Source organism: Hevea brasiliensis, chromosome 16 (assembly GCF_030052815.1).
Source record: "Hevea brasiliensis isolate MT/VB/25A 57/8 chromosome 16, ASM3005281v1, whole genome shotgun sequence".
Taxonomy (NCBI): domain Eukaryota; kingdom Viridiplantae; phylum Streptophyta; class Magnoliopsida; order Malpighiales; family Euphorbiaceae; genus Hevea; species Hevea brasiliensis.
In genome coordinates, this window is record NC_079508.1 from 39,003,692 (window position 1) to 39,014,481 (window position 10,790).

The following is a 10,790-nucleotide window of genomic DNA, read 5'->3' on the forward strand; positions in this document are numbered from 1 at the left end:
ACAATGGAACCAGGGGAAAGGGAAAAAGCAACCATGGAAGACTCTGAAAGCCAAATTTTACATCCTCTTAACTCAGAAACAACATCAGTGACTCGACCAATGAAAGCAAATTTCCCAATCATAAAAGGAAATCTAGTTGATGCTTGTTCTAGAGAGAGGATGAGATCCTGCTCATGAATTTCTAAATCAGTAGAAGAAATCAACGATGGTGCTCCAGGGGACAAAGATTGGCCAAAATTTGAAAGCCTCGAAACTGTCTTTGAATGCTTCTTTGCCTTTGAAGGCATTTCTAGCTCAAACCCTAGAGCACAAATAACTGTTAAAGGAAAATTTTGAAATGCAGATTAAGGCATAGATGAAGAAAGAAATTTAAGTGGCAGTTGATGATTCCCAGCAACCAAATGTGTTACCTGAAAAAGAAACGTAAACCGTTGAGGGATGAAACAAAGAAGAAGGCTTGAACCAGACCACCAGGGCTTAGGGGTTTAGCAGTTGGAGCTTATCCAGGGCAGTGCTTCAGCGTAGTAGGTTTTAAAACTGGAAAAACAACCAGCAGAGATGGAGAAACACTTACAACATGAGATTTGGAACAAAAAAGAAGAGGCGATTGCAAATTGAAAGTGCACCAATGGGAAACAGGTAGGGCTGTTCATTGGTTAGTGTGGAGGTCATGTCACACCCCCAAAAAATTCACTAAACACGATAGATGTAACCTAAAACTAAAATTACAATATTCTCCTATAAATAAATTAATTGAACATAAGGACGTGCCCCTAAAGCATACAATTTCTCAACTAACATACAACATCAAAATAACCGACCTATTTCAGGACTCAAAGTTGCATAGATATACATAGCTGCTTAAGGAGAATAAGAGAAATTGAGACACACACATATGTACACATTTTATTGAATAATATAAATTTTATTTGAAAAATTAATTTAAATAAAATAAATTAAATCAAACACTAAGCATATAAAGGACAATAAAGACTCTATCTTAATAACAAAAATAACTAGAAGCTAAAGTGCAAAAGCGAATAGAGTCCCAAATTTTAACTCAATGAGAAAATGGAAAGAACAATAGAAAAGAAAATTTTGGAAAGGAAGAAAGTAAAGTTATTTAATTTGGACTACACCTAAAAGCTGCCTAAGTACCTCCTATAGAGGATCAGATCCATGTAGCCCTTAAATCGCTTATAATTGACATTTCTACTTTATACTTTCTAATTATCAATTCTAATACAAAATTTTTAACCATTTCCAATTCTTGTCAAAAATTCAGCAACATCTTCCCTTTTGTAAAATGGACATTTCCCTTGTTCAAACACAAATTTCAAGAAACAATTTTCAATTGAGATAAGCGACCATCCAAAGTTTCACACACATCATCATCATCATCATCATCATAATAATAATAATACATAAATAAAATCCATCCTTTTAACTCATTTTATTTTATTTTCCCCTTTAGAATCACAAAGAATACCTTAAATATTAGCATATGGTTCGACCTACCACTTCGTAATTTCCAAATTAGGAATATGGTAGTGTGTTATTTAATCAACCTCAATTCCAACCTCACAGCCAAAGTTGATTTAATAATAATAAAATAGATATTTGACTCCAAATCCTGAATGATTACATACAAACCAACTATAATAACTCCACTTTCAAGAATTTCAAATATAATTCAATTGACTAGAATTTCGCATATACAGCCAAAAAGAAAATAACAAAGCAATATTCAAGAATAAAATTTTAATTATATTTCACTTGCCCTTGAAGAAATAAGGCTCATATTATTGTTATATTTAAATACATAAATTTTTCCTATTTTTAGCAAACATAATTTAGTTAAGCTCCTAAACAAGACACTAGTAGAAGACACTAGTTGTCACACCCATTCTCCTAATTAAAACATGAGAAACCTGAACTAAACTATAGTTTTCTATAATATAAATAACTAATCAACTATCTATAAATACCGCATATAAACATAATTTTTTTTTGACTAATTAAACTTATTAATAAACCAATGTATATATTAAGACATCATATTTACAAATATTATTTTAGATTCAAATATTTAGAGAACTAGAAAGAGGGACATTGAAAGCAAAGAGAATAAAATTTTACCTACTTTGGACCGCACCCGAAGGCTATCTACGTACCTCCTATGGAGGATCAGGTTCACGTAACTCTTACATGATTAAAATAGAATCATAAATAATAATAATAATAATAATAATAATAATAATAATAATAATAATAATAATAATAATAATTGACAGTATTTCAATATCAATTCAAACCTATCTTTCCTTCAAAATAATTTAAGAAAACATGACTCTCTAGATATCATAAATATCCACAATTACATAATTTGTTATATTCGATTCAAACTTCCACTATTATATTTCCTCTCCTTTGAAATCATAATTTCAAATTTCATAAATGTGGATGTGAATAGAAATAAAGTCATTAAACCATTTCCATTTCCATTCAACAATTATTTAGAGTCCAAACTAAATCATCCACATGATCAAATATAACTATATCACAATCATTTATAATTTCAACTCCACTTGTAAGATTGTAATAAATCAATAACTTTAATCAATAAATGGCAGCACCAGCAAGTTTATAAAAATGTATTTATATTTAACCCCCCCAGTCCACACTAGAAAAAAAACAATTATATAGAGTGGATGGACTCCAAAACTCCCAATCAAGCATAAAGACCTACTTTGGCAGAAGCAGAAACTGAATGCTAAGAGAATATCATTAAAAGAAACCTGTCATGATAATAATCTCTGCTGTGAATATAATGTATACAGCCCATGTAATGGAACTATACACCTCTCAATACATAATGAAAAATACCTTTTAGTTATGATTTATAGAATGAAAATTATGATGTGTTTTGTTCTCATTCATTTTGTTTCTTTCAATTAAAAACAGACCATTCTTAAAATTTCAATTTATGTGACACTTATTAGGATCCTTTCACAATAATACTTAACAATATAGCACAAACAACAAGAGAATATCTGATGAAATAGTGGCTCTCTACACTTATTTATTCATTCAATTTGTTTCTTGCTACTTCAATATAAACATCAGTAATTTTTCTACAAGACAATATAGCATTAGTTTGAAATAAAGCCCTTTCAATAGATAATGAAGAAGTAAAAAACTTTGCAACAGATAGAATTTAGTCTAGTATAGAATATACTCTATGGTCGTTTACCCAAGGTTAAACAAAGAAGTGCTCACTTTAATGGCATTTGCTTTTACAATTCAAGGTCCCATGCAAATCTTAAAATTTGTCATCTTGATGATAATATATATATATATATATATATATATATATTACCTTTTTCCTGAAGTAAGATTACATATTTTGGTGTTAAAAGTAGAATAATCAATTGGCAATAACATATTAGGATATATTAACGATTAATCAAACCCAATACAGTGTCATCCAAGGACTAAGAATTAACTAGCATGGCCAACATCAATTTGGAATCTAATATGATTAAAACAAATGAATTCAAATAAATCAGAATTTCATAAATGGCTTATGTGAGTTACAGCATTGCTGTCCGTGTCCTCCACTCATCAATATCAAAATCAACCATTTAGAGATGGAGAAAGAAGTTTAAGGTCTGGTGACCTTTATTGCAGCCTTTGCACATCTAAATGTAGATGCTGATTTACTAAATCAATGGCAAGAAGCTCCGAGTCTCGAATCCTTCAATCTTTCCCTTCTTTGATTTCTTACTAAAAACTAAGAGTTGAAGGGGTCATTCCAAAGAGGTGGAGGAGGGTCAGATTTTCTACAGTTTCGTAGAAAAAAAAGGTATCAATTTGGTGAGGAATAGCCGTGGCTCTTCCTCTCTTTTCGTTGGGTTTTCTGTTTCCAGGTGAAAGAAAATAACACTATAAATCTTACTCAAAGAAGGGAAGGGATTTGAGGTGCTGGCTAGTCTTGCACTCCAAAAATTTACCCAAAGATGATTTCTTCGTTGCTACGCTCCCCTACCCGTCTCACCCTATCTCCTCTTCCTCCCATCCCTTCTATGTTTTTTTTTTTCTCCCCCTTTTTCGATTCTAGACTCTTCTTTTATTATTATTATTTTTTTTTCATTTGTGAGGTCCCCAAATCAATCCTTCCTTTCTTCTTTTATTTCTATTAGGTTCTAGAGAAATTCCATATTAGTCCTCATTTCCTTTCTCCCCATTTTGTCCCCTTTTTTTTTTCCAGAAACATCTATTAAAATATCTCTAAAAATACATTACTATTATTATTATTATTATTATTATTATTATTATTATTATTATTATTATTATTATTATTCTTATTCTTAGGAAACAGGGTGTTACACAAGTCCCCTAGTTGAGCGTAGTGGCAAATAGATGATATTTAAATTGTTGAAGTATTTAATTTTGAAGGTCCTACAGAGATACAAAGTTGAATGAATTGAGAAAATTATATATATATATATATATATATATATATATATATATATATAAACAAGCATAAGTGGTTGTTAAATCATTTTTATAAAGTGGCAGATTAAATAAGCTTAGAAAATAAATCTTGCTCTACCTCAAAATTTCTGTTAATGCATAAATTCCTCCACCTGGCCTAACTCTTTACATATAGGTCCTTGATAGATATTGCATTATCAGCAGAGTAACAAGTTTTCTTTAAAAAAAAATCACCAATCCCCAATTTCTTGTACTAAAACTTCATACCCTACTAATTGATTGATTAGTTAGACACAAATCATGTCATCTCTTTAATATTTCAATAGCATGAAAGAATGACTAACAATTCTAATGACTTATTAATTTAATTCAAAGCTATTATACTCAGGCATCAATGCCCTAATCTAGTTTAACTGTTGCTTCAACAAATGAAAAGGGAAAAATACAAGAAAGAAATATAACCTGGCTACTGCTGGTGTGTGTGCTTCAATTATCTCCAACCAATAGACTATCTACTGATGGTGATGAAAATAATAGGCTTAATAGACCTTAATGACCTCGGATGTTGGAATTTGATTGAAGCTTTATGAATTTGGAACCTTCAAGTTTTGTTCCCAAATATTCGAGTAACCTTCTCCTCTAATTAACAGTTGCCTTGCTTTGCTTCTTTACTGGGTTGGAGAAAAATTGGATCACTTCTTTCCCAATTATTGATCCTTGATTCCACCTCTCTCTCTCTCTCTCTCTCTCTCTCTCTCTCTTGTTAAGTCAGTCGAGTCACAACTCAATTCCTTCAGGCGATGGTGATGCAACGACGATTACATGAGGTGGAGCAACAGCTGATAAGATACGATGAGGCGACGCCAAGGAGGAAGGCGAGGGTGGTGGCCATTCTTTGAGTGGAGTTTGGAGTGAGGGCTAAGAAGAGTGGCAGATGAGAAAATTAAGAATCGACAATGAATTGTAAAGATGTCTTGGGATTTTTTGTTTTTTTCAGCACATATAGATTTTTCTTTTTTTTTATTTTTTATTATTTTTTAATTAATTCTTATTTAAATATCTACCGCTCATTGTATTATAAATGTTATTATTCATGCTAGTATAAGGGTGTGGGCATTGCAGGTCATTTACCTCCAAACCAATCCAATTCAAATTTTACAAAATTTAATAATTAATATAAATTAATAATTAAAATTTATTTATCTTATTTTTTAAATTATTGTCAATAAAATTAAGAAAATTATAATTTTCGTTTATGTATCTAACGAATTTATAACATTGAATAAATATATCAATTAATTAATAATATATATTGGAAAATTTTTTTTAGTAGTATTGGGAATCTATTGAATAATATTATTATATAAATAATGTATATGTGTTTGCACTACAATTTAAACCCAAATTAATTAATGAGTTCAAGATATTAAATTAAATTTTCCAATTAATTTAGCTTGGCATACCAAGTTGGTAAAAAATCAATAATGAGTGCATAATTAATTTGGAGCCGAAAGCAGTTAAGATAGTTATTTGAAATGAATCAGTAGGTAGTTACCTAAATAAAGAAAGTTACAAATGATAGAGCACTATTTGTTAGTCTCCTAAGATCAAGTTATATAGGAGATAATAGGTGATTGCAAGGTGGCTATTCAATAGAAGTAGTGGAGAAAATGGTGTATAAAAAATGAATAACATTGTTGTAACTTAGAGAGCAAGTACCAACATCAAAATTGCTTTTTTTTTTTTATGAAGACTTGAATGTAAAGAGTAATAACTTGATACAAGAAACTTGATTATCAAGTAATACTTGATGCATAACTTAGCCACCAAGCAATTCAACTGCATAAATAGAGTATTATGGTTCAATTTTAAAGAACTCTTAACACAATCAACACTAGCCAAAACATGTGATAGGCACGATGCCTTAGTTCAATTCCTTTAGTTTAATATTTTTCTTTACATTTCAATAGTGTTTTTTATTTTTCGGTCTAGTATCATTTCATTTTAGCCATTTTATTTTTATTTCAAAAGATCTAATAATAACTCTTTTCCCACATATTTCATTTCCTATAATCAAGTTCTTCAACTTTCAATGCAATTTATGAGTTATTTCACATATTTTAATACCTGCAAATCAGTTCTTTAATTTTTCTGCAAGCTCGGTTTATAATTTTCTGTAAATGTCTACTTTTTCAAACAAATCAATCCTTTAACTTTTTAAAGATCTCATTTGTATTTTGTGCACATATTTACATTTTCTTCGCAAGTAATTTTCTCTTTCAATCAAGTGCAAAATTTACTTTTTCTGAATAAATTTACTTTTCAAGGAAATCAGCCTTGTACAACTATTATTTTTCAAACACAACCTTTATTAATTCATGCATAAGCAATCTTTTAATTACAAGCACTCAACTTTTAATCTTCTCAATTTGTCAAAGTTGAGTCAAGTAGAGATCTTGATGAAGCGCATTCTAGTGAAGTCAGGGATCCTAAGAAAAAATCTAGTCATTTATTTCCCACCAATCGTTCATATTAGAAGTCAGACTGGTGCATTAACATTACACGCTCGAGATCTTAGCATCCCTAGCATGCCCGTAATCCAACACATATGTGAGAAAAAAGGGTCATGTGTACTTTTGACACACTCAAATTGAGTAAAATCAAATTAGCACAAAAATAGTTTTTCATAAGCCCAATGGGACCATAATTATACTCAAGTGTCAACATCACACATTTTACAACATTATTCTTAGCCAAACACTACAAACAGTTTTACTTGTTTTTACTTTCTCACTTTTTAGTTCGTAATTGTCACACAAGAGTTTTGGACATCATGCCCAAAACAATGATTTATTATGAAAAAAAGTAGCAGGATCCAACCTTAATGGAGTAGTTGATGAAGCTAAACTCAATGAACAACAAGTTCAAGATGCCAAGACATCTTTAGCATAAGTGGTGACTCCAATTGCATTCGACATACAAAGCATTAGCATCCAAATTACTTAATAAGTGACTGAACAAATTGGAGCTAGCATCAAAGCTGCTTTTGAAACTGACTTCAAGTCATTGTTTCTTCATATGAACTGGGTTAGTCGAAAGTCCATGAGAAATTCATATAATGTTGGACTAGCCAGGGGGCAGGCAACAACTTTCAAGCAGTCACACTGCAACAAACCTACAAGACTCTAATGAGATGCGAGTAACACCAATCTTGACAAGAGCAACGCTGCAAACCACCTCATAAGAGAGAAACAACTCCAGTAGGTTTACTATAACTTTCAAGATTTGATGATGGAGGTTTATAATAATTTTAAATTTAGATATACTTTTTTTTATTAAAATTTAGTAAAATTATTTTTTAACACTAATTTTATTTGATATTTATTTAAGAATATATATTTGTGACCGTAGCTTTTTTTATGTCACTATCATATTCATTAATTATTTTTTATTTTACTTATTATTTGCTTATTTATTGTTCTATCTAACTCAATTTTATTTTATAGCCTTATTAGATTTTTTTTTTAAGACATATAGACATTATGTTAAGAATTAGAAAATCAAAAAGTCATACTAATAAGTGACTAATGATAATAATAATAATAATACCATAAATTTAGTAAGAATAATAAATTTTATTTAATAGATACATATTAGTTATTAACAAAGCCTATTGGTTGGATAATTCAAATGTTTATGTTTATTGACCATTTTATCCAAACCTTTTAATTTTGGATAACTAAACCAAATATTTCAAAATAAAAAAAAAATTATTTAACACTCAAATTAGAATTTAGTAAATTATAATTTCGTCTCTGATGTTTAACAAAACCTTACAACGTATACTCTATATTTTCAAAATTAAGTAATTTAATGCTTGAAATTTGACAAAACCTACAACAGTCCCTTAATTTTAACTTTACATTTAAATAGTATAATAAATATATTATTTTTCTCAATATTAATTCTTCTTCCTCTCAAGAATTTACTAGAATTATTTTAGAATTTTTCATAACCGTTCCAATATATATTTTTTAGATTTTAATAAGTGAAATTTTAATTTCTTGAAATGAAATAAAAAAAAATTCTTACGTTGGAAAAATAAAGATTTGGTCACGTTAGGTTCAAGAGTCGCAACTTGACCCGTGAGTTCTCTTCTTGGAGCTTCGATCTTTGCATTTCCAATGGCTATGGGGTTTGTTTAGGGAAGGGCTGGTGGATGGAGGTGGGTCCTAACTCGATTGCAATATGTCACAACTAGATCGAGGTAGATAAGCTCGCGGCTTCCCATTCATCTCTCTTAAAAAATATTTAGAGTTCAGGGTATTTTAGTTATTTTGCAATAATTAACAATCAATTGGACCGAGGGGACTAATTAAGTTGTAAGTTTTGCTAAATCTCATGAACTAAATTGCTTGGTTTTGAAAATATAAGGACTAAGTTATAAGTTTTGTCAAACTTTATAGAATAAATTTAATTTACATAAATTTGGGCTTTAGATCAATTTCTTCAATTTTAAAAAATTTAGTTTAATTGTCCAAAATTAAAATATTTGGATAAAATAAGCAACAAATGTAAATATATAGAATTTTTTTAGCCAATTAGCCTCTTAACAATTGATGATAAAATATAATTAAAAGAGATAGAAATAAGATGCATTAAAATTATAGGGAATTACTAAGTTATTTGATTGTATTTTTAGTTATTTATACTTACTAGCTAAATGCCTATGCTTTTGCTGGTGGATTTATTAATTTTTAATATTTAGTATTTGAATTGTTAATATATTTATATTTAATATTAATTAATTATAATACAATAAATATAAACTTAATATTATATAAATTATTGAAAGACATATCTCTAAAATGCATTAAAAATGCATAAAATGTTAAAAAAATAATTATTAGTATAAACTCATATTAATATCCCAAATAATTAAAATATATATGTAAATAAAGAGCAAAATAAAACATAAAAAACATACTTCCATTTAAAAAAATACAATCAATTCATTTTAAACATAATATTATCAATTAATACATTTTATTATTTTCTGATATGTAATATTTAAAGTTAATTATAAAAATTTTAAGAGTTGAATATGTAATTAAATAATATTTTTCAAGTGCAATAATATGAGATTATTTAAAATAATGTTATGTAATATATATATATATATATATATATATATATATATAAAATAAAAACTTATTTATAAAATTTAAAATATTAATTTTAAAAACATTTCTTTTATTTAAAGTATAAGAATTTTACTAATGATATTTCAAAAATCGTCATGGCATGACCATTTTTTTCCTACTTTGTTTTTCATTTTATTGATAGATGGCTATTTTAATTAATTCAAACTATAATAAAAATTAATCTACTAATAACTTATTTATTTATCAATACTTAAAATAAAATTATAATTAATTAAAATTTTATCATAACAAAATCTTACATTGTTCTTATGAAAATAAAAAATACTTTATAATTTATTTAAAAAATATAAGAAATTTAGAATTTACAAATTTTAAAATATTTAAAATTTCATTTTAGTTTATTTTCTTATTTTATTAATATATAGAATTTAAAAAATTTGGTTTAAAATTTCACTTTAGTTTATCTTCTTTAATAAAATTTACAAAATTTAACATATTTAAAATTTTATTTTAATTTATCTCTTTTATTTTTTTAATGTATAAAAATTTTCAAATATAAAGTATTTAGAATTTAAATAAAATAATTAGATGGCTAGTTTATCTAATCATTAAGAAATGTTTTTTAATTATTAATTGTATAAAATATTTAAATTTAAAATATTAGATAAAGCATAACTGAATTTAAAATTCTATTTTAACTTTTTTGTTTTAACTAATCTCATAACAAGATATATATACATAAATAAAAAGATAATTTAAAATGTTTTCTATTAATTATAGTTACATAAAATATTCAAATTTAAAATATTTGATAAAGCATAATTGAATTTCAAATTCTATTTTAACTTATTTTTTTAACTAATTCCATAAAAAATTATATATAACCATTTAATTTATCATTTATTTCTCTAGTAGTGTGTTTAGACTTTTACATGGAAGGGGAAAAAAGCTCCTATTGCAGCTTCAATTAATCAGTGGAGTGCCTTAAATTTTGAATCATCTTTAAATGTGCCTACCACATTTGTTCGAACTAAGGAGAATCTTGTAAAATGTGTATAAAACTCTTCTAATTTAGGAATGAAATTAAGTGCAAGCATTTCAAGTTCACACGGGCTACTAGGAGGATCT

General features: G+C 27.6%; 1 long non-coding RNA gene across 2 annotated transcripts; it reads right to left on the minus strand.

The window, feature by feature from the left end:
- Positions 1-5,050, minus strand: LOC131174395 (uncharacterized). Of its 2 annotated transcripts, none has more exons than XR_009144658.1 (3): positions 2,140-2,158; positions 411-537; positions 1-301 (listed from the first exon to the last, which is right to left on the minus strand). It is a non-coding gene; the product is annotated as an uncharacterized LOC131174395 (long non-coding RNA). The 2 variants fall into 2 exon arrangements; XR_009144657.1 differs by lacking the exon at positions 2,140-2,158 and adding an exon at positions 4,960-5,050 and having other exon boundaries at positions 2-301.
- Positions 5,051-10,790: the final 5,740 nt, after the last annotated feature.